This window comes from Otolemur garnettii, unplaced genomic scaffold, assembly GCF_000181295.1.
Source record: "Otolemur garnettii isolate 467f Iridium unplaced genomic scaffold, OtoGar3 scaffold00078, whole genome shotgun sequence".
Classification (NCBI taxonomy): Eukaryota; Metazoa; Chordata; class Mammalia; order Primates; family Galagidae; genus Otolemur; species Otolemur garnettii.
Genome location: NW_003852473.1, coordinates 7,680,357 through 7,705,887, shown reverse-complemented (window position 1 = coordinate 7,705,887; position 25,531 = coordinate 7,680,357).

Here is a 25,531-nt window from a genome sequence, read left to right as displayed (position 1 = left end):
AAAAGCAGTGGAGACAATGGGCAACCTTGCCTGGTTTCTGATCTGAGTGGAAATGATTTCAATTTAAGTTCATTAAATATGATATTTGCTATTGGTTTGCTGTTGATGGCCTCTACTAGTTTAAGAAATGTTCCTTCTATACCTATTTTCTTAAGTGTTCTGATCATAAATGGATGCTAGATATTATCAAAAGCTTTTTTTTCTGCATCAATTGAGAGAATCAAATGGTCTTTGTTTTTTATTTTGTTTATGTGATGAATTATATTTATAGATTGATGTATATTGAACCAGCCTTGAGACCCTGCGATGAAACCCACTTGGTCATGGTATATAATTTGTTCGAGGTGTTGCTGGATTCTATTTATTGGGATCTTATTGAATATTTTTGCATCAATATTCATTAAAGATATTGGACTATAATTTTCTTTACTTGTTGGGTCTTTTCATGGTTTGGGGATCAGGGTGATACTTGCTTCATAGAATGTGTTGGGAATTATTCCTTTTTTTCCCCTGTGCTTTGGAAAAGGTTATGTAATATAGGTATTATTTCATCTTTAAAGGTTTGGTAGAATTCTAATGTGAAGCCTTCTGGTCCCAAACTCTTCTTTTTTGGGAAACTTCATATAGTTGATGCTATTTCAGTACTTGAAATAGGTCTATTCAACATTTCTAAATCTGGTTAAGTCTAGGAAGGTGGCACGCTTCCAAGTATTGGTGAATTTCTTTCAGATTTTCATATTTCTGAGAATAGAGTTTTTTATAGTATTCATTAAGATTTTTTTGAATTTCTGAGGTATCTGTTGTTATTTTGCCTTTGTTATTTCTGATTGATGAAATTAGGGATTTTAATTTTCTATTTTTAGTTAGGCTAGCCAAGGGTTTATCTATTTTGTTAAACTTTTCAAAAAACCAACTTTTTGATTTATGGATCTTTTGAACAGTTCTTTTGTTTTCAATCTCACTTAATTCAGTTCTAATTTTGGTTATTTCTTTTCTTCTGCTGGTTTTGGGGTTAGAGTATTCTTCCTTTTGCAGTTGCTTGAAATAAAGTTGTTGACTTCCTTTCTTTCCATTCTGTTAAGGAGGGCTTGCAGTGCTATAAATTTCCCTCTTAGGACTGCCTTTGTGGCATCATAGAGGTTCTGATAATTTGTATATTCATTATCATTCTGTTCCAAAAACTTGGTAATTTCCTTGTTTGACCCAGATATCTTTCAGCATAAGGTTACTTAGTTTCCATGTCATTGTATGAGTATGCAGATTCCTTTCATTAGTGAGTTCAACTTTTATTCCAGGATGATCTGAGAAAATACAAGGAATAATTTCTATTTTTTAAAATTTGCTGAGTTTAGCCTTGTGACCTAAGATGTAATCAATTTTGGAGGATGTTCCTTGGGCTAATGAGAAGAATGTATATTCAATTTTGTTAGGATGAAATCTTCTGTAGATGTCTATTAAATTTAATTGTTGTATGGTGAAGTTTAAGTCTATAATTTCTTTGCTTAATTTCTTCTTGGAGGATCTATCCAACACTGCCAAAGGGGTGTTAAAATCTCTGATGATTATGGTGTTGGAAAATATCAAATTGTTCATCTGTTAGGGTCTTGCTTATAAATTGAGGAGCATTTTGGCTGGGCACATAAATGTTAATAATTAATATCTCATCATGTTGAGTGTTTCCCTTAACAAATATGAAGTAGCCATCCTTGTTATTCCTTACTTTTGTTAGTTTAAAGCCTAATATATCTGCAGATAAAATTGCAACCCCTGCTTTTTTCTGTTTTCCATTTGCCTAGATTATAGTTGTTCATCCACTGAGTCTATATTTATCCTTTAAGATAAGATGAGATTCTTGTATGCAGCAGATATCTTGCTTGAGGTTTTGTATCAGTCAGCCAATCTGTGTCTCTTTAGCAGACAAGTTAAGCCGTTCGCATTAATTGAGAGTATTGATAAGCCTGGTAGTATTTTGGGTGTCAAGTTTTTTATTTTTTATTTTTGCAGTTTTTGGCTGGGGCTGGCTTTGAACCTGCCACCTCCGGCAAATGGGGTCAGCCCCCTACTCCCTTGAGCCACAGGTGCCACCCTTGGGTGTCAAGTTTTTTGAAAGACCAGTGGACATATTTAATCCTTTTGCCATTGTGACAGTTGGGTTTTGATCAGTAATTTCTGAGTGAGTTTACTTTGGTGGTAGAGCCTTGTGGTGGTCATTATGGAGGATGGGTCTAAGAATATCCTGGAGAGCTAGTTTAGTGATGGCAAATTCCTTCAACATGTGAATGTCATTAAAGTATTTGACTTCTCCATCATAAATGAAACTCAGTTTAGCTGGATCCAGGATCCTGGGCTGAAAGTTGTTTTCTTTTGGGAGATTAAAGGTCAATGACCATCCTCGTCTGGCTTAAAAAGTTTCAGAGGAAAGATCTGCGGTCATTCTAATATTTTCCCCCTTGTAGGTTATCATTTTATTACATCTGGCTGCTTACAGGATTTTCTCTTTCATATTAACTTTGGTGAAGTTAATTACATTGTGTCTAGGGGATGCTTTTTTTGGAGAATCGTGCTGGGGTTCTGAAACTGTCTGCTATCTGAATTTCAGTATATCTTGCTATGTTTGGATCATTTTCCTCTGAAATCTCTTGGAGTAGAGCATCTGTGCCTTTCAGATCATTCAGAAATTGCAATAAAGCGAATGTTTGCTCTTTTGGAGTGGTCCCACAATTCTCTCAGGGAATGATCTGTCTTTGTTCTCCTTTTCTCTTCATCTTTGAACTTTTGGGACTGTTCAAAAGCTTTGTCTTCCATGTCCAAGATCCTTTCTTGTGCCTGCTCCATCCTATGACTGAGGGATTCTATTGTATTTCTTGGGTCTTTGAGGGATGCAACTTCTTGTCTCAATTTGTCAAAATCTTTGGTGATTTTATCTTTGAATTCATTGAATACTTGAGCCAACTTTTGCATTACTTCTTGAACTTCTAATTCCAATTTTATTTCAATTCTGTTAATCTTATTTGCTATCCAATTTTCAACTCAATTTCTGACATCTCAGCCATTTGTTTATGAATAGGATCTTCTGTTGCATCTCCTTTGTCATATCTTGGGGGAGTTGATCTACTCTGGTTATTGATGTGGCCTCAGTGTTTCTGCTGATTCCACCCCATGGCTATTTTTCACCATTTGTTTAGAGAGGCTGGTAAGGTGGAATTAAATTGAGGGCTCCTGGAAATGTAATTAATCAGCCCTTTACCAGAGTGCTGGAACTGGTGACTGGAGCTTTTCCCCTATAGCTTTACCAAGGTCCTGTTTAGTACTACAGTCTGAGACTCTGGAGACCCACTTTGTATGATGGGACTAGGTGGTTCTGTCTTATATATAGCTAGACTATGACTAATCCTAGTGGATCAGTGACTTTCGGTTGACATCTTATCTGTGGAGGAATACAGCAATTAAGACACTCTGCCCCCCACTGGCAATAACTGGGAGAGGAGAATCAGACCCTTCCTCTATAACATAACCAGGGTATAACCTTGGGGGAGTCCCCAGGTGATTGGCCCAGATCAAGAGTTCCAAACCAATTGTCCTGGTCAGCACAAATACAGATCAAGTGGGAGAGTTCAAAAGGTCTCCAGCAACTGGACAGCAGAGGTCCACTGGTAGCTCAAGTGTGACTTGCTCCCATGCTCTGTGGAGTCAGAAAGGCCCACCAAACAAAAGAATTATTCCAGGGGGGCTGGGCCTTTTTTCCCACTTTGCATCACCTTCACCCCCAGTCACTGGTTATCCCTCAGGGCTGCAGCTCTGCTCTCTAATACTCAAGTACACCAGGGATTTAGACCTAAGTCAAAGAGGAGACAATGCCTCCCCAATAGGGCCATCTCATTGTGCAACCTGCAGGCAGGACTAATTCAGGCCTGATTCCCTCTGGTGATCATTGGAAACTGGGGAGTGTTCTATTTGCATCTGTGCCCAGTCAGGGGTTAATGTGGAGGAGTTTGGTTCTCTCCCTCAGAGACTATGCCTCTGTTTTGGCCACACTCCATCTCTGGAACCCCTGCAGGTCAGGTAGATTTCCCTCCAAGTTCCACAGGATTGGGGAGGTGTCTCTTCTAAATCTGACTCCTGTGGGAGGGACCGAAGAGCTGCTGCCACTGTCAGGGGTGGTGTTGCTGGTCTGGGGTACTGCTGTGTGCAGGTCACAGGAGCCAGGCAGGAAGGTAGAGGGCATTGCCACTGGCTGCAAGGGTCGCAGGAGGGGAGAATGGGGAGAAACTAGAGGATGGAGCCGCTGACCCCCAGCCTTGGGCTGCAGGATCCAGGGGGGCAGTCACATGGGTTGCAAGAGCCAGATGGGAGTGGCCAGCCTTGGGCCATGGGATGCAGGAGCTCTGTGGTAATCACCGGCCACAGTCAGGAGCCACAGTCGCTAGCCGCCTGTTGCAGAGGCCTGGTGGGAGTTGCCGTCTGCAGGCAGCTTCAGTGCTCTGTGGGTAGCAGAAGCTGGTCGAGTGCCAGTGGCACCCACTTTGGTCCCTGTGGTGGATGGCAAAGTTCCCATGCTATGCTCTTTCCAACAAGTGGAAAGTCTCTCTCCCCTTGTGACTCCCCACCTCCATTAAAGTCATAGTTTCAGCACAACTGCTCCATAGCTTATGAAATGCCCTGCCCTAGCAAAAATCTGCCAAACTCTCCAGATTTTGCAGGGGGGTAGAATACCAGACCGCCAGCAGATGGAGGGGAGGGGTGGATTGGGAGTTCAGGAAGGTAGGGAGAATATTAGATCAGCTTTTGGCCCAGGCAAGAAACTGCCTGGGCTTGCAGCAGTATCTCTCCATGGAGGAAATCCCAGCCCTCAGTCATTCTCTCCCCTTTGGTGAAACAAAAGCTCCCTCTGTTCTCTACTTGCCTCAAGCCACTCTCAAGAGGGGCAGAGGGGAAGGATTCCCATCTTCTTTGGGATAGGTTTTGTACCACAAATTTGTTTCCTTGAAGTCCCAGCTTGCCTCAGCAGGGGTGTTGTGAACCTATGATCCTCTCTCTCAGCTCAGCTCCTGATCTTCCACATTATTGCATTGTTTCTGGCCATTATTTCTTCCTCTGGATGGGAGCCTCTGCTGAAAGCTGGCTTCATTCAGCCATCTTGCCACTTCCCCGGCCTCCCAATCAGTTCTTGATTGGGAGTGGCTGTCCCAGGTGTTAATGGTGAGTAAGATCCTCATACCACACCTGGCTCAGCAGGATACAGTCCAGTAATTTTCTTCCATATGCCTGGGAAGGGAAGAAAATTGCCATTTTTACTTCAATACATAATATACCTACATTCCTCTCCTAAATTAAAATAAGACTAACTTGGAACAAATAGTGGGTAATATTATGAACATATATAGTTGTCAAATTAATCAAGAAATGTTTATTGACTGTCAGTACAATGAAGTTTTTCCACTTTTCTATCTGCTAATCATGGCTTTTCTTTTTTCCTTCCCTGATCCATAATTGACTCCAGGTGAGACAGAATAATTTTCCAGCTGTACAAGTGCTCTTCAGACACAATGTGCCCTTATGTATATGCTTGATGATAGGGCCACTAAATAATGTATTAGATTGCTACTTCATGTTTTTCGTCTTTTGAGTTATGAGACAGAAATCAACAGAATTGTTGATTGACACTCAAATCAGAATTGTGTTTGCTTGTTTTGCAAAAAGTTATTAAAAATGTATGGTGAAAAAGAAAATGGACAATGGGAAAAGTGGAAATTTATTAAATTGTTGAATTAGGCAATGTGAAGAAGTTATGTTTAGTATCATCTATAGGATATATAGTGATGCCTCTGTTTTCATTTCTGATGTTCATAAATGTTTCCTAAGTCCTAATTTCTGACTCTGTGTATTTTTCTCTAATATTTGTCTATGTCATATTAAACTTATTTTCTTCTTCTATCTCTATTGCTTTTAGTTCTTTTTACTTTGGTTTTAACATCATCTCTATTCTTTTAGTTTCATAAGGTGAGAACTTAGTGCATTGATTTTACTCACTTTTCTTCATTTAAAGCTGTAAGTTTTCCTCTAACAACTGCTTTATATTTCATAAATTTAATTTTTTTTCTTATAATTTACTACAACTTAAAAATTCTTTTCACTTTGATTTCTTTGACTCATGGATTATTTATAATTATGTTGGTTTATTTTCACATATTAAGAGATTTTCAGGGTTTGGTGCCCATAGCTTACTGAGTAGGATGCCGGCCACATACACTGAGGCTGGCAGGTTCAAGACCAGCCGGGCCTGCTAAACAACAATGACAACTGCAACAACAAAAAAAATAGCTGGGTGTTTGGTGGGTGCCTGTAGTCCCAGTTACTTGGGAGGCTGAAGCAAGAGAATTGCTTAAGCCAAGAGTCTGAAGTTGCTGTGAGCTGTGATGCTATAGTACTCTACACAGGGTGACATAGTGAGACTCTTTCTTAAAGAAAAAAAAAAAAAGAAAAGAAAGAGATTCCCTATATAACTTATGGTATCATATTATTGTGGCTTGTGTATATACTCTGAGTGACTTAAATTTTTTGGTATTTATTGAGACTTGGATCACCACATGGTCTATCTGGATCATGGTTTCTCAACTTTGGCATTGATGTATTAGACTGGACAATAAACTTTGTTGTGAGTGGGGCTGTTATTTACCTTTTATAATGTTTAGCTAGTTTATACCTACTAGATGCCACTTTATCCTCCACAGTTCTAATGATCAAAAATATCCTCAGATATTGGCAAACATCCTCTGGGAGGCAAAGGAATTAGGAATGGTGATCTAGGAGAATGTTCCGTGTGCCCTTGAAAAGAGTCATATTCTACAGAACCTGGGTGTGGTGTTCTACAACATCAAGTCGAATGGATTACTGGTGTGGTAGTGTCCAGATTAGATATATCTTTACTCATCCCTTTGTACTTGAAAAAAATCAATTGCCAATACAGGGTTCTTAAAATATCCAATTACAATTTTACATTTGCATATTTTTGCCTTTAGATCTAACAATTTATGATCATATATTTCAAAGCCTATTGTGAAGTGTATTATATATTTGGGGGAGAGCAGTTTGTTTTTTCAGAAATAAAGTCTTGTTATGTTGCCTGGTTAGTCATGCACTACTGGGCTGAATCCCTCCTCTGACCTAAACCTCCCACGTATCAGGGACTCCAGGCATGCACAACTGTGCCCAGCAGTGCTGTTATTTTATGTTAGAAAATTGATTGTTTTGCCTTTATGAAAGTTCTTGTCTGTCTTACAACTTTTTCTGAAGTCTGTTTATATTAATATAGTCACTTCAATATTCTTATGTTTAATGGTAGGTGTAACTTGGTGTGTTTTTTCCATTCTTCCATCTTCAGCTTACTCATGTCCTTGTTTTCAAGTATGCTTTCTTTAAGCATAATATGATTTCTTCTTGAACTTTTTTTATCAAGCCTGGTACTCTATTCGAAGTGTTTATTTTGCTTACATTTAATGCAGTTATTGATTAGTCAAATCTCTCATCTTTATTTCTCCTTCTCTTTTCCTATTTCCTGCTTTATTTGGGGTCTGGGGTGTGTGTGTTGTGTTTTAGAATGCCATTTTATCTCATGCATGTGTTTTTAGCTACAACTCTTTGTATTATTTCAGAGGATTGTTGTAGACATTACACTAGGCATTACTGAGCTAGCACACACTGCTGTAGCACATGGAAATGATATTATATTACTTAATAAACCTTATATCAAGATGATATCCTGTACCTTTCTTCTACCCTTTGGGCACTTGTTGCTTTATACTTTACTGCTATTTATTCTACAATCTGATAATACAATAATACATTGTTTACATTTTTGCTTTGTATAGTCCAAGTTCATAAGCCTTCAAATAAATTCAGAAATAATTATAAAGATATTTCATGTACACACATGTAAACACACAAACTAAAGATACATTTTGTATTCACGATACATATTTTATTTCCCTGGGACTCTTTGCTTTTTTCCCCTGAAGATTGTTTGTTTGTTTGTTTAGAGACAGAGCCTCACTCTGTTGCCCAGGATAGAGTCAATATAATGTAGTCAATAATTTGGGTTTGTAATTTCAACATAATGTATGTAGAGAACAGGCTGTGAGATGGCAGAGCCCTCACAGCCTGGGGAACATTTAGAGAATGAACCCCCAACTGTTTCTCCTCTATTCCTGAAACAGCCATTTTCCTTACTTCATGCTCCCTTTGCCAAAAGTCATGTAGCTCTTTCTTTGTCTAGTTAACTGTGCAGAGATCCTTGACATCTCTTCCTTCTTTCTCCTTGTCACATGCTAACAAAGTTAAGTAATAACCACTAAGTCACATAGTTCTTCCTTTGTTTTGTTAACAATGCTGGAATCATCATGATCTTTTCCTTCTTGCTTCTTGTCATATGTGAACAAAGTTGAGTAGAAATCATTAACAAGATGGTTTGTCTTTGTTAAAGTTATTTACATTTTACTATTGTAATGTAAGACCAAAACTATGTCTTTTGTTTATGTTATTTCCCCATATTGTCTATGCTACCTCCCCCTGGACAACCCTGTACAGATACTATAAAATAAAGCTGATTTTGTGCTTTGGTGCTGGCTGTAGCAATCAGTTCAGTCAGTTCTCCCAATCCCATCTTTTGTTTCCATGTCTTCTCTTGTGGTGTATTTTCCTCATTCCCCACCAATTCCCCTTCACAGCACTGGTTCGCGACAAATGTAGTCAATAATTTGGGTTTGTAATTTCAACATAATGTAGTCAATAATTTGGGTTTGTAATTTCCACACAATGTAGTCAATAATTTGGGTTTGTAATTTCAACACAATGTAGTCAATAATTTGGGTTTGTAATTTATTTCAACTTTAATTTTCCACTGTCTTCAAATGTTTGGAGCATTGAATGAGCACATTCCCTTCTGCAAGGCTTGGGACCAGAGCACCAAGACACCCAGCTCAGCTGTGTTTCCACACTGAGCCACCAGCTTTTGGAACTGTGAACATCTCTCTTTCTAAGGTGTAGCCTGCTTCACAGGTATTTGAGTTTCTGAAGAGTTCTCTTTGCTTTCCATTCCTGCTCCACACTTTAGCACCCTAGAAGAGCTCTTTCAGACCTAGTACCTCTCCCTGGTTTACAGGATGGAGCCCATACTGCATAAAGACACAGGTGTCTTAAAGAGGTCTGGAGCTTCATTGACTAGCATTCAGTCATTGGTAACTGAAAGTCAAGTTGTGATTGTATGCATGTGTGAGAGAGAGAGAGCAAGAGAGAGATGTCTTTATGACCCCTCCCCCAACTTCCTTAGATGATAAATTTCTCTCCATTTCCTTCCTTGCTCTGCTATGACCTCCTCTGAACGAGGTGTTGGCTACCTCAGTGGGGTGATCTCTAGCTCTCATTCTTGGACACCCCTCTTGCTTTTGATGCATTATTCCCTACACCTGGTGAATGTACCTGGGCAAGTTGACAAATGGGTACAGATGCCATACAGGTGACTAAATTTCAGTCACCTACAGGTGGCTGTTAACAACTCCTAACATCTGTGTCTGACATCCTCCTTCCTTCCTGCCTTCCCTCACCTGACTTTCACCGCATTCTTCTCCCCAGCAGTCTGTCTTCTTTTATAAAGGCCTTGATAATTCCTGAATATTAGTTTGTTCTACATCTCATTATGTCCTTAACTCTCTGATGAGTTTTAAAAACTAATTTTTATAGCTTACCTGGATTTTTGTAGTTCTTATTGGGTGGGAGTGACACTCTTTTGCAACTTTTTCACCTGATTGGAGAAAAAACTCCATCTATTATATTGTTGTTATTAATTTGAAGTGTGCCATCATGCATAAGATCTTTGGGATAGGTGCAAATGTCACATACAACACAGGGGTTAGCAAACTATAGTTCTCCTAAAATGTTGAAGGGAAATTAGTCTTTTGGTCTTCTGAGTTCATTAACCTGGATTTTGTTGTATTTCTCAATGACTCATGATCTTCTGGATTCTTGACATTCAAATTTAGAAACATTTTGTCAGAAATATTTTGGTGCTCTGAACTGGTGGCCATGTGTATAAGACCATAATTGTTACTGACTCATTCCCCAAGATTTTTTTTTCCCCCTGAATTCTATTTCCTACTTCTCTAACTTCTAAGAAATATTTTTGATACTTAAGGAAGACTTGTGATTTTATTTATTGCTTTTATTTTATTTAAAAAATTAAGATATCCTCTACATTCATGGCCACACTTTCTCAGACATTGCTCAATGTAGCTGTGCTATTAATCTTGTTATTTCTAAACTTCATATTTTTACCTATTTTAGTATTTTCTTTTAAATCAGGGCCTTTATTTGCTTAATTATTTTCACTGCTACCTGAATGTAATCCATGTTGATTACATAAGACTGCTGGCATAGTTTTCCAAGCATCCACACATCAGATGTGTATGTATGTACAGTAGGACCTCTAGAGCTGACCACCTCCCCACACTGACCACCTCCTTAAGTGGACCTAATTTTCACAGACTGGACATACACCACATGTATGTATCAGTACAGCAGGCCTAGTTCTTTATGTTGACCACCCCTCTGTGCTGACCAACTTGCCACAGTCCTTTGGCTGGTCAGCTTACAGAGGTTCTACTGTATGTTAATTAACACACATACACATATTTTAACAGAATTTCTTTATTAACACAAAGCTTTTGTGATACATGAATATAATTCAGATTCTGAAACAAAACAGATATTATGTAACTTGTTTCTCCTGTTCAATATCCATATAATCTTATGTATATTGATAGTCTGTTTTTCTTTCTGTTGTGGGAATTGTCATATTTATAACTTCTATAGATCATCATGGCAATTTGATCAGGCACTTTGCCCTGATTGAATTCTGCCTGGACATGGATTAAGTAGCAATTTGACACACATTTGTTTTCCTTTGGTACATACACATCTCCCTTTCTTGAAATGGAGCATGGATGTCTTTTTTTATTTTACTTTTTTTTTTTTTAAGCATTGGCTTACAAAAGCTTCAGAGTAATTCCCATTCCTAAAATTTCTTTTATTGGTTTTATGTTGATGAGTATTCTTGGCATAATGGAAAATAAAATTGCATAGAAATACTGATGAGCTGCTTTCTTTCTTTTGTTTTTTAAATATCATGAGTATATGTTAGTCTGATTGTCCAGTGCTGGATGGGACCCAGTGGACACTGTTGGACAGCTGATTTATACTTCCCAGTTAGCTAAGCACAGATGGGATTTGAAATACTGTATACTGTTGCCAAACAAATTGGACAGAAGTAAATCATGTATGGAAGTCCTGATTAAGCCAAACTTGAAAAACATGGAGAGACTTTTTCCCAAGTTTTTGGAACTAGCTTTATTGTCAAGAGATGCTTCTTTGACACTGAAAATAACCTGTGACCCTAAGTTCTAGACCTGGGTGATAGAGCACCTTTCCCTGGGGCAGCATAAAACTATACATCACATACAACAAAGACAAAATCAAAAAAGAGCACTCTGGCGCTTGAGATCTGCCTTGTATAATGCTTAAGTCAGGGCTTCTGAAGTGCCTGTCAGCAGAATCCTGTTCATTGTACCCGACAGGCAAATTTTTATCTCACATGCCCTTCCCACCATCCCTCTTTCTTAGTTTCTCATCTCCTTTATATGCACCTCTTTGTGACTGTTTGTACTTAGCTATTAGCTCCTACTTAATTAGCAAGAATATATGGTGTTCGGTTTTCATTCTTCAGATACATTACTTATAAAAATGGTCTCCACTTTCTTCCGTGTTGTTTTAAATGAAATTATTTTATTCTTTTTAAATGGCTGAGTAGTACTCCATAGTACATGTATGGAAGTCCTGATTAAGCCAAATTGTTCAAACTGAATGACTGATTGGACATGAGTTTTCAAAATATATGGGACACAGTGAAACAGCCCTAAGGGTAAAGTTCATAGTCTTTACCTACAGTCTACATCAAAATCACAGAAAGATAACAAATTAACAACCTAATGTCTGAAGGAATTAAAAAAAGAAGTACAAACCAAACTCAAGCCAGTAGAAGAAATGACAATATTTTCTTTATCCACTCATGAATTCATGGGCATTTAGGTTGGTTTCACATCTTTGCAATTGTGAACTGTACTGCAACAAACATTCAAGTGCAGGTGTCCTTTTGATAACATAACTTCATTTCCTTTGGGTAGGTACCTAGCAGTGTGATTGCTGAATCAAATGGCAAGTCTACATTTATTTCAATGGGAAGTACCAGTGCTATTTTCCATAGGGGTAATACTAATTTGCAGTGCCACCCCACCAGCAGTGTATAAGTGGCATAAGTGTTCCTTTCTCTTTGCACCCACACCAGCATCTATTGTTTTACTTTTTAATGAGGGTCACTCTGATGGGGGTAAGGTTGCTCAATGTAGCTGTGCTATTAAGTTTTTAAGTTTTAAGTCATTATAGTTTTAATTTTCATTTCCCTGATGACTATTGATGTTGAAAAATTTTTCATGTGTTTGTTGGCCATTTGTCTATCTTCTTTCAAAAAACTTCTGTTAATTTTTTCCCCCACTTTTTGATGTTTTCTTTTTTGTTGCCCATTTGTTGAGTTCTTTGGGAGATGATGGATATTAGCCCTGTGTTGGATGAATAGTTTGCAAATATTTTCTCCCATTCTGTAGATTGTCTATTCATTCTGTTGATTATTTTGTTGCAGAAAAAAAATAAAAGCTATGCAGAAGCCTTTCAACTTAATTAAGTCCCTTTTTTTAAAATATAGTTTTTGTTCCACATTTGCTTTTGGAGTCTTGGTCACAAACTCTCCCTCATCCAATGATTAGAAGAATTTTTCTTATATTTTCATCTAGAATTTTTATAATTGCATATCTTTCATTTGCGTCTTCAATCTATCTTCACTTAATTTTTTTGTGTGATGGCTACCCACTTTTCCCAGCTTCATTTATTAAATAGGACTTCCTTTCTCCAGTGTATATTGTTGTCTGCTTTATTGATGATCATTTCATTATAGGTAAATTATTTTATTTCTAGGGTCTCTATTCTGTACCCTTGCCCTGTGTCTCTACTTCCATGCCAGTACCATTTTCTCTAGGTTTTCTAGTTTGTTTTCATAGAGGTTTTTGTAGTATTCATGATATTTTGTATTACTACACAATCTGCTATAATATCTCCTTTTTCATCCTGTGTCTCTACTTCCATCCCAGTACCATTTTCTCTAGGTTTTCTAGTTTGTTTTTATAGAGGTTTTCGTAGTATTCATGATATTTTGTATTTCTGCACTATCTGCTATGATATCTCCTTTTTCATTTCTGGTCAAACTTCTTAGAGTCTCTTCTCTTCAATTTCTGCTTAATCTGGCTGGTGATGTATCAATTTTATCTTTTTAAAGAACCAACTTTTTATTTCATTGATCCTTCATATTGTGCTTTTGGTTCCCATGTCATTTAGTTCAATTGTCAGATTTGTCATTTCTTCTACTGGCTTGAGTTTGGTTTGTACTTCTTTTTTTAGTTCCTTGAGAAGTGACATTAGGTTGTTAATTCGTGATTTTTCTGTGATTTTTGATGTAGGTGTTTAAGGCTATGAACTTTACCCTTAGAGCTGCTTTCACTGTATTCTGTTTATTTTGAAAACTTGTGTCCACTCTGTCATTCAGTTTGAAGAATTTTTGATTTTCATCTTAATTTCATCATTAACCCAAGGCTCTTTCAGCAGTAGGTTGCTTAATTGCCATGACTTGGGTAGATTTAAGCATTTGTCTTGGAATTGATTTCTATTTTTATTCCACAGTGGTCTGAGACGATACAAGGTATTACTTTGCTAATTTTGAATTTGCTGAAACTTGTCCTATGGCCTACTATATGGTCAGTTTGGGAATGTGTCCCACGCACTGATAAGAAAACTGAAGAATGTTCTGGAAGATTTGTTAGGTTCATTTGTTCTAAAGTCTGGTTTAAGTCCAATGTTTCTTTGTTCATTTGTACTTTGATGATGTGTCCAGTTCTGTCAGTGGAGTGTTGAAGTCCTTGGCAATTAATATACTACTGTTTAATGCTTTGCTTAGATTCAGAAGAATTTGCTTTATGACTCTGGGAGCTCCTGTGTTAGGAAGTATATATATTTATGATTGTTTTGTCTCCTTGTTGAATTGCTTTGTGTACCATTACATCATGACTATTTTTGTCTTTTTATTTTATTTATTTATTTATTTATTTATTTTTTTAGAGACAGAGTTTTTCTCTATCACCCTTGGTAGAGTGCCATGGCACACACTACTCACAGAAACCTCCAACTCCCAGGCTTAGGCGAATCTCTTGCCTCAGCCTCCTGAGTAGCCAGGACTACAGATACCCAGCACAATGTCTGGCTATTTTTTTGTTGTAGTTCAGCTGGGCTGGGTTTGAACCTGCCACCCTTGGTATATGGGGCTGGCGCCCTACACACTGAGCCGTAGGTACCACCCTATTTTTGTCTTTTTATTTAACCACTGTTAATTTAAAATCTATTTTATCAGATATGAGGATAGTTTTGCCTACTCAATTTGAGTGGAATATTTTCTCCATTCCTTCACTTTGAGTCTATATGAGTCCTTGTAGTTTGGCTGCATTTCTTGGACAAAGAAAATACTTGGGTTTTGTTTTCTCATCCACTCAGCTTATGTTTTTTAAGTGGGGCATTCAGACTATTCACATTGAGTATTAGTATTTTTATGTAAGATGCTGTTCTGTTCAAAATACTGGATAATATTGTTTTGTTTTCCATCTGATGTTTTGTAAGAGCTGTGAACTATAACTTTGGAGCATTTTTACACTGGTGGGTATCTGTGGTGCTATTGCATATATAATGCACTTCTGAGCATTTTCCATGGGGCAGGTCTAGTAGTGGCAAATTCCCTGGTGGTTTGTTTTTCTAGGAAATACTTTCTTTCTCTTTTATGTATGAAATTAGTTAACAGTATTCACAATTATTGTCTGGAAGCTATTCTGTTTCAGAGGACAAATGACAGGACCCCTTTCTTTTCTGTCATGGAAGATTTCTCTTAAGAAGTCAGCTGTTTCCTTTGTAAGTTACTGGAGGTTTTCACCTCGTAGCTCATAGAATCTTCTCCTTTGTGTCGACTGTGGCCAGTCTGATGACCATATACCTTGGTGACTCCTATTTTGTAATAAATGGCCAAGGTGTTTGTTCAGGTTCTTGTACCTGGATATCTACATCTCTAGCAAGATCAGGGAATTTGTTTTCCTGAATTATTCCCCCAATCGGCTTCCCAGGCCTTTTGCTTTCTTCTCTCCACCCTCAGTAATGCCTATGACTCTTAGATTTGGCTGTTTTTCATAATCTCATATTTCTCATAGACTCTGTTTGTTATTCTTAATCCTTTGTTCTTTATTTTTGACTGGGTTAATTTGGAAAAGCTGCATTCATTCTCTGAAAGTCTTTCTTCTGCTTGGTCTAATCTCTTTTTAAAATTTTCCTCTGTATCTTGTATTTTCCTAAATGAATTTTTCATTTCCAAAATTCTGTTTGGTTTCTATAAAAATATAGTTATCTCTTTATTCATTTCCTGAATTATTTGAATTTGTTTTTCATTTTCTCTTCAATCTAATTGAGTTTCCTTACAATGCATACCCGGATTTCTTTATCTACCATTTCAGTATTTCATTCTTGCTGAGATTCATTGCTAGAGAGCTGGTGTGCACCTTTGGGAGTGTCCTTTCACTCTGATTTTTCAGATTTCTGGGTTCGTCACTGACCCTTTCTCACCTGGAGCAGATGTTGCTTCTAGTTTGGGGGTATTATTTTGTTTCCCTGGGGCTTGTTCTTTTCTCCTCACTCTTCATGATGTGTCTGCAGCATATGTTGGGTAGGACCATTGGCTTTGCTTGTGGGTGCTTTGATGGGAGTGTAGTTTCTGGATGGACACCTTGGTTCCGAGAGAGGATACCCAGGAAGGGTGAGGTCTGTGATAACAGAGGTCTTCTCAAAGAGACCCTAAGGATACACCTGCAGGGACCTCTCCATGGTGACTCAGCTCTTAAAAATTTGTAGACTTAACTTCTTGGGATCATGAAATTTCCACTTCTGTGAAATCCTGTAGTTGTGTGGGGGCTGGAATAGCTTCTCTAGCTTGATTCAAACTGACCAATGAGAAAGGTACATGTGGCTTGGAACTTTTTGACTGTAAATTAAAAAGGAAAGATCAAGCCAGAAGGGGAGTGTGGCCATTTTGAATTCTTCTATGCCGTTTGCTTTGCCCCCTGAATTAAAGTACTTTCTCTTATAAACATGGTGTTTGGGTGCTCTTTCTCTCCATAGGGCCTCATCTTCCTGCAATAGTTCTAGACATCTTTTGTGTGGTGGTGTTTTCTATTGCCAGCTACTTGTAGGGGTACTATACTATGTGAGTGAGTAGTTTCCCTGTCTGTTGTTGACAAGGGCACACAGAAATCTTTGAAATCCTTTCTCTTTCTTAAGCCCTTTGGTCTTCTCAACAGGATGAATTATATTGGGCGCCTACCATAATCTCTGAGTCAACAAATTGCATTTGTGGGTTAGTCAGCCATGCCCTACATGACTGAGCCTGTGGAAGCTGTCACGAGCTATACAAGTTGTCCTCCCTCCCATTGAGTAGGTGGGGTTTGAAAGAAGGAGCCAGCTATCCTGGTGTTTTGGGGACCAGTGACCACCTCTAATCAATCAATAGACACATTCAGATGCCAAAAGTGGGGGGCAGAGCCCTGGAGTTCCTTGGGAACTTCTCCATCACAGCAGAGGTGTGAAGAGCAGTGAGGCTGGGCAGGTCTGTGTCAGGTGAGCCTGGGTTCAGAGGTGTATTGGGAGGGGCCCAGGGTCAGCTCCCAGACTGCTGTGTAAACCCAGGATAGAGGGGCCTGGGTGGGTCCTTCCGCACCAAACATTTGCTGGTGGGTATGTGCACCCCTGGATTCACAGTTTGCCTATCAGTAGTGCATTTTGCTTCTCCCCCTCCTCCCCAGCCTGACATATTTCCTGGTGTCTAGCCTTAAGGAACAGCCCATACTAGCTGTGGGGAGCAGTGAGAAAAAAAACTGAAGGGCTGAAGCTCCTTAATGGGGACACAGGTGCACAGTGCGTAGAGAAGCAGTGTGGTGCCCAGCTCCCTGACTAGGATCCACTGGGGGAAGTGACCTGAGGAGCTGGGAGCCTGGTGCTCTATCCTCAAGAAGACCCCAGTTCACTGGCTGCAGAAGCGTTTGAGTTTGTGAGAGTAGAGAAGCTCGGGAGCCTACAGTCTGCAAGGTATGAGGGAAGAGAAACAGCTCCCCCTTTCCATGGGGCTCCAGTCCTCAGGGGTTGATCTCTGCCAAAATCTCACTCTTTCCAGTCCTGCTCCCCAACTTCTTCCTGTGGCCTCTCTGAAGGCTCTGACACTTCTCCTTCAGAATTACACCTGAGCTATGCTGTTTTCACCTAAAACGTTCCTGCTTTCTGAGATGGTCAACAACTATCTGCCCTCTTGCCCACCCCTATGCTTTTTCACCCTAGTTTTCCTACCCCCAGGCCTTGAGGTATGGGAAGCTCCTCCATCTCTATAGCCTTATGCCATAGAAGTCACAGGAGACATCCTCCAAGTTGGTGAAGGTTGAGATTATGCCTTTATCAACATCAGAAATTGATGTTGATAAATTCCTTTATAGTAGAGGGAAAATTTGAGGGGCAGAAGTGCTTTACTAAGAGTGTTGCAGGAAGTTGAGGCCCTATGGAGAGAAAGAGCACTCAAACACCATGTTTATAAGAGAAATTGCTTTATTTCAGGGGAGAGAGAAAATGGCATAGAAGAATTCAAAATGGCCACACTCCCCTTCTGGCTTGATCTTTCCCTTTTTATTTGCAGTCAAAAAGTTCCAAGCCACAGGTACCTTTCTCATTGGTCAGTTTGAATCAAGCTGGAGAAACTATTCCAGCCCCCACACAACTACAGGATTTCACAGAAGTGGAAATTTCATGATCCCAGGAAGTTAAGTCTATAAATTTTTAAGAGCTAAGTCACCATGGAGAGGTCCCTGCAGGTGTATCCTTAGGGTCTCTTTGAGAAGACCTCTGTTATCACAGACCTCACCCTTCCTAGGCGTCCTCACTCAAGAGAAAAGACACATTAGCTGACCTGTCAAATACTTCCCTCCAGATAGCATGACTACAATAGATTTTGCAGGAAATGAAGTATTGTTTCCTAGTAGCAGTCAGAGTCATTTATTTTTCTTATTTTTCTGTTCTAATTCTTGGTTCTGGAGACACTAATGAAATAATGTGAAATTTGTAACAGGTGAATATAATGGCTAAGAAATTTTAACAATAAGAAATCATTCATATTTACTTTGAAATTTGTATATATGTGGACCTAGAAGTAATTTAAGTGGATTTAGATGAAGTATAATACCAATTGTTTACATTGGTAATGAAATGAACATTAGTGCTAGAATTAAGAATAGTTGTGGGTTTATTAAAAAGTAATGATTTAATTAAATTTTCAAAAAATTAATTGCAAATATCAGACTTTAATAGACTTAAATTTTAACATCACTAACTTTAATATGTATTTTATAATTTTAATAATTGATTTAGAATATTTTCTAAGAAAACAACTTAGAAGATATGGAAATAATTTAGAAAATATGGAAATAATTTTAATTTAAAAATTTGACAAATAACATTTGGTAAAGTATATTCAAATTCTGTATACTTTTGGAAACAATTGCATTTTTTACATTATTGAAATTATTACCATCAATAGAATACAAACTATGTTATGCCATGATCATCATAATAAAAACCAGTCTTTCTGTAGAAGTGAAATCAAGAAAAATAAACTCTAGGTTGCAATATACAGTAATATGAATTTTGTTTATCTGTTATTTTATAAAGCATTCAAAACATTACTAGCGATCTAAGAAACAGCCAGACATATTCAGTGATAGTTAATTTAATTATATTTTGTTGTGTTTTAAACTTTCAAGTGTATAAAAATCATTCTTGTACACATACTTTTCAAATTTTGTTATTATGTAAAAGTATGTTTGTCAAAGTAATTGTCAACATAATATAATTTGTCAACATAATTTATCTAATAACTTATTAATGATTTTAGATTTCAAATGTTTAGATGTTTAATGGTTAAATATTTAAGAACAAATTTTAAATATTTAATTATGGTATGTGAGTCTCATTTTTGCCTTGGGTCTTATAAATTTTGGGGTAGAACTTTTCCTTCTATTTCCACAATAAAACTGTGTGGGGGCTGGTTATTCTATATTAAAGTCACTTTTAATTTCTTTAGGTATGACAATAGTGTTATGGGATAAAAATCCCTATATCTTGTAGACATACTTACAAAATAAGTTAGTAATGAGAAGATAGAAATTTGCTTTAAATAAGTGACCTAAACATAATTTTTTATTAACTTCATTGAACACTATGTTTGAGAAGACAAGGAGTGAACATGTGCTCCAATTGTAAACTGGGGTTTGCCAAAGAAGTCTATTATTTCATCTGATCAAGAATTTGAGTTTCATCTTTGCCTCTAAATATATTTTGAAAGCTCCTTGAAAATTTCTGGAAGCATAAGAATAAGAAGTTAAAACTATGTGCTTTAAGGTGAATCTGATCCGAATTTCAATTTTACATTTTCAATAGCATTTTGACTTTGGGAAAATTATTTAGTTATCCAAAATCTAAATTTTCTCATTTTAGAAACTTCAGTAATAATACTACTAACATTGCTCTCAATACCTTATCATGAGGATTAAGCAAAATGGTTTATTTTGCTTAACACAATGCTTAACACAGAGCAAGCACTTAGTAAGATGATAGCTACTTAATAGCATGAGCCAGAAGTAGTTTTGGGTTATTAGAAGACTATTTAGATATGAAAGTGGTTCCTTTCCTTTATTTAGGTTAACACATTATTGGTAATATTTGTAAAGCAGTATTTTTTTTTCCAGCACTCAGTTAATTGTAGTTTTAGCTAAACTTGAATTTTTTCTTTCTTTGTACCATAAGTTCATGAAAGGAAAGCAAAAGTTTCTGGTTTGGAAATAGTGAAGCTGAGATTTTCTCAGTGAACACTTGTGGTTGAAAACACACTGCTGTCTTTATAAGCCGAAGTGGTTAGTGGTTGGAGATGAGGGGTAAGAATAAAGGGTGCTGTGACTAGAGTGTCCCCTCCAAAACTCACGTTGAAATGTAATTGCCAATGGAGTAATAGAGGGAGGTGGGGCCTTTAAGAGGTGACTAATGCTGTTCTGAGGGAAGGGGCTCCTGATAAGAAAAGAAGTTTGGCCTTGCGTCCCCATCTGTGTCGTTTGCTTGCCTTCACCATGGGACAACACTGGCCAGATGCTGGCGCCATCCATGCTTTTGGACCTTCCAGTTCCAGAAGCATGAACCAAATAAACTTCTGAGTTTTATAAATTACCCAGTATGGGGGATTCTGTTATAGCAGCGGAAAGTGAACCAAGACAAGTAGAAAGAGAAAGAGAGTAAAAGGAAGAGAGAAGAATAACTAAAGACCATAAAGAACTAAAGAAAGAAAATACCAGTGCTTGTCACTTAAAAAAATGTTAGACAATAGGAGAAAATGTTCTGAGTTTAAAAATAAAGTCTTCAATCCCACCAAACAATGTAACCTAGTTGTATGTACCCTGATATTAATCTGCAATGAAACAAAGAAAAATAAAGTCTTCAAACTACAACCTGTAACTAACACTGCTCTCAATACATTAGGAATAGAAAATGTGCAATGTATACGAGATAAATTGGAAGGTCAGAGAGAATCGGAAGACCTCATTATTAAGTGATGCCTTTGCTGTCAATCATCTGGGAATTTCCCTTATGGTACAATTTAGAGTCAGAGATTGCAGACGGTACCTCTATCTATACCTATCTGTATGTCAATTAATCAGCAGACCAATTGATAGGTCCATAACTCTTATGATTTTTCTGTTGTATGACATAATATTACATTAACTAAAAAGTACTTTAAATACTCTTAGGAAAACCATCCTGGATTAAGCTGCTCAGTTTGGATACACAACGGGTGAGACTCCTGTATCTTCTTTCACTCATCACTGTACTCCTCAGCTGGGGTTAGGAGGTTTAGAGCTCTGGGATGACTAGAATAATATTCAGACACACTCAGCATCATGTGGCCTGTGTCTGCTTAGTCTCCCTAACTTTAAAACCTTGGGATTATTTTCAGGACCATTATCTCAACTTCATTCTTCAATGCATACAAAGTCTTTGAATCATACCATTTCTCTTTTGCAATACCCCACCCAAACTATAACCTATTTATTCCTTTACCAACAATCTTTTCTAGTTCCCAATTTCATACAAGGAAGGAGAAACAACCTGTTACCAAGACAGGAAAGCAGGGCTGTATGTGACTCTGCAGATCAAATGCCGACAAGAGAGGGGGCCTGGGTGGTTCTGCTGCTGCACTCCATGGTGTGTCCTCTGAGGGTGAAGGTACTAGAGATAAGCTTGAAACTGTGTCTGAAGCTGGCCTTCTATAGCACGTTGACAGGTTAATAAGTAAGAGAGGACAGGACTTAAGTAAGTAATCAGTAGTTTTTTCCTATGGGAATAAGAACTGCAAAGAGTCAATTCTTGTAGCAATTTTTATGAGGAAATATATCAGGGAAGCTAAAGAATTACTCTTGAGACCCATGAAATCTAAGCACAATGGCATCTGCCCAGTGATGTGCAGCTCATGTGCCATGTGTGTGTTTTTGCCTTGGACAATCCTTGGCAATATGTGCTGCGAATGCAAGTTCATCTCTATGCTGCAAGAAAAGCCCAAAGGAAGCCTTTTGCAAACGTTCTTTTATTAAAATTTTGGAGAGGTTGGCAGAGGTAAGATAGGTATGGGAGGAGAGGAAATCATTGAGAAGAGATTTGTGAATGGAAATTTGTAACTCAAAGTAAAAAAGAAAACAGTTACAACATTACAATGTGCATGGAGAAAACTGATGAACCATGAAAATTTTAGCCCAATCATAGGTTTTCTTTATTGGAGTATGTTAAGACTACTCGAAGAAGGTGTGTCCTTTTCTCACTAATACACAAAAGGATAGGCTTCCCTCAATGGGAAGAATCTTGTTAATACCCTGGATCGAAAAGACTTACCATGGTACTGAAACAGCCCCCCCCATGAGTGGATATGGGACTGTTCTTTCTTTTGTCTCTCATAACTACCTCCAGTAGCCACCTACAGAGTCTGATTAGATACAGCTCAGAATTTTAGCTCAGAGAATGCTCTAGCCTCACCTTCTTTTCATAAACTTTGAATTTTCTCATTAATCAGTTCATGTTCCGTCAGTTTATCATCCATCAGTTCTTGACAAACTTAGATTAAGATCATGGTCTCTGCCAAATATTTCTCTTTATACCGTTTGGATTAGGTCAGCCACCTGCAGAGAGCAGGCTGTGTAACCACATAATAGGCTGCCTGTGGTGACTGGCCTTTTCTCTGAGCTGCCAGCAGGGGCACAGGTCCTGAAAGTCTAGGCAGAATCCCATTCTTTGGAACACTGCTGGCTGGACCCACAGTACCATAGCTTCCTCTCACTTGCTATTAAGGTGATAGAAGTAAAAAGAGAAACTTTTCATAAGAAAATGCTATTACAGAGGCACAGACTAAGTGCAGTGGGAATCCAGTGGAAAAGTCTGACAACTTGGTTTATTGCCTGTGAAAAATATCTCACCATATCCAACAGGCAAGTTGGGGGGAAAGTGGATAAAAAGAAGTTAAATGCTTTTGTATCTAGTTGGACTACTATACTTAAGTATCCAAAGTATATTGGTCAATTAAGTGAGTTATGGAGTGAAATCCCAGATCACACAATTTAATAACAAAAAAAGTGAAATAAAGCAAGTGATGACAATGACAGGGGGTTATCCCCACGGAAACAATGGCAGCAGCAGCGGCAGAGCAGCTACTTCCCTGGTGTGTGAACTGCCCTGTAGCTTTGCTATGCTACCGCAGTTAGTTCTCTCAAGAGCCTGAGAGCTGGATTATTCTCATTTTATAGTTCAGGGAGCCAAAGTCACTGGCCCAGATTTGCACAGTTAGTATGACAGAGCTGGATTTTAATAAGAGCTGGTTCACACGGGAGGATCTATTCCTTGTGTTCACTTATTTCATTCTCATAATCACGGGACAACTTAGATTTTATCATTATCTTCCTTTTACAAACAAGAAAATTGAGGCAACCCTCACTCCAGAGTTTGGCTCACAGCTAGAATGTACTGTTAATCATCATAAAAGGGGATACATACTTGGGCCAATCTAATAGTAAATGCTCTGTTAGAATAGAAATTAAGGCTTGAAAAAACAAACACAACTCATCATTTTGCAGAGCAGAATAGAGAAGTCGTCGGTTGCAGTTCTGGTTTGTCATTTATTAGATATGTGGCCTTGGGCAAATGCGTTCAACTCTGTACCTGAGTCTCATTATCTGTAACGTGTGGAAAATAATACCAGCTTCCATACCTCATAAAGCTTTGGAAGGAGAAAATGCGACAGGGCATGTGGAACTGATTTGAAACTGAGTGTTATGCAAATCTGTGGTTTTGTTTTTATTATTTTGAAAAGACAACTGGTAGAAAGATACTCAATAACCTGAAAATGGTGCAATAAACAGAGTCACTTTTATGCTTATATGAATTAAAATTGTTCAGTAACATGATTTCAAAGATCAAAGGAGATAGAAGTTTGCCTTTGGAATGAAAATGAAAATTAAACACACTTAAAAGTCAAACATAATGAGATAACATATGGGCCTGAAGTATAGGTGTCCCCTGAAAATTCCCACAGCTTTTTACTCCCTCAATTAAAGAAAGAATGAAAATGAAGCTTGCAAACAAGACAACCTGTGGGTAGCTAGAGCACAAAGGAATCCCTCACTAGACAAGCATACAAGGGGTTTTTTTTAGTGGCTCTCTGAAATAAGTATAAACCTGTTTGTTTACAGAATTCAAACCCACTTACTCATACTATTATCAAAGCACAGTATTTTTAAAATAAAATAATTATGATTAACAAAGTAAAGTTGTTAACACACAACACAATATAAAAGAAGTTAAGTAAAAGTGAATTTAATTCTAATACAGATTTTTCAAAATTCATAATTTAAAATAAAATATACACACAACACACAACACAAAATAAAAGAAGTTAAGTAAAAGTGAATTGAATTCTAATACAGATTTTTCAAAATTCATAATTTAAAATAAAATATAAATATCATGTGTAGTTTCTTTTTGAAATATGGGTTTATTTATGAAATAGGTTTAATAAATATATTTCCAAGTGACTGGGAAAGAAGCAGTCTGTTTGCTTTAATTTTTGTGCCAATTAGAGAATGACTAAGGCTTAATTATTAGAATTTTCTTGATATAGTTTTGTGGATGTTTTTGTCTTTAGAAGTTTTTAAGATTAGACATTTCACACCTATATAGCAAAGGAATTTCCCATGCTGAATACCAAAGAGAAAGTCTGTTGTACTTGTAGCTGATAGTAAACAGTGAGAAATCTATGGATAATTAGGAAGGTCATTTTTTGAAGCTGTAACCCATGTGAGTCAATCTCAGAATGACTTCTTTTTCAGAGACACATAAATAAAACAAGAATTTCATTGTTTTTTCATTGATCCAGAAAAATATAGGACAGGAAGCCATGTTTTATGGGAAAGCATATAAAACTTGGCTCCTATTCTCTAAAACCTCACCTTTCTGAGTTAGCTACTTGAGGGCTGAGGAATAAGTTTACTAAGTTGCTCACTGTAAGTACCTGGTAAATATCAGTTATATTCAAAGCCAATTTACAGTACTCTTTCCCTCATTAATGACATTTTATCTGTTTCTTTCCTTCTCACCCTAAATACAGATTCTCCCTCACTGTTTCTTCTGAAGTCAATTTCCCGTTCTCCACCTTCACCATCACATCACCATCACTGTGCAAAAGAACACAGTCCCTCTCTTATTCGTACTGTGTTTTCTTTGACAATTTATCAGCAAATCGTACCATGTTTCTATGGTTTAACTGTTTCTTCTAATTCTTCAGTGTTGAAATCCAAAAAACTAACCAACCAACCAAACAAACTAAAAAACTCATTTGGTTATTGCAGAAATTCCTTAGAGGCCTGGGAAAGGCCAAGAGCTGAGCAGGTCAAGACAGGACCTTGTTTGACAAACACAAGAAGAGGGAAGATGGAGACCACCCACCCAACACAGACCCCCCACCCAGCACAGACTCCCTACCAAGCGGAGACCACCCACCCAGCACAGACCCCCACCCAGTGGAGACCACTCACGCAGCACAGACTCCCCACCAAGTGGAGACCACCCACCCAGCACAGACTCCCCACCCAGTGGAGACCACGCACCCCTACACAGAGCCCCACCCAGCACAGACTCCCTACCAAGTGGAGACCACCCACCCAGCACAGAC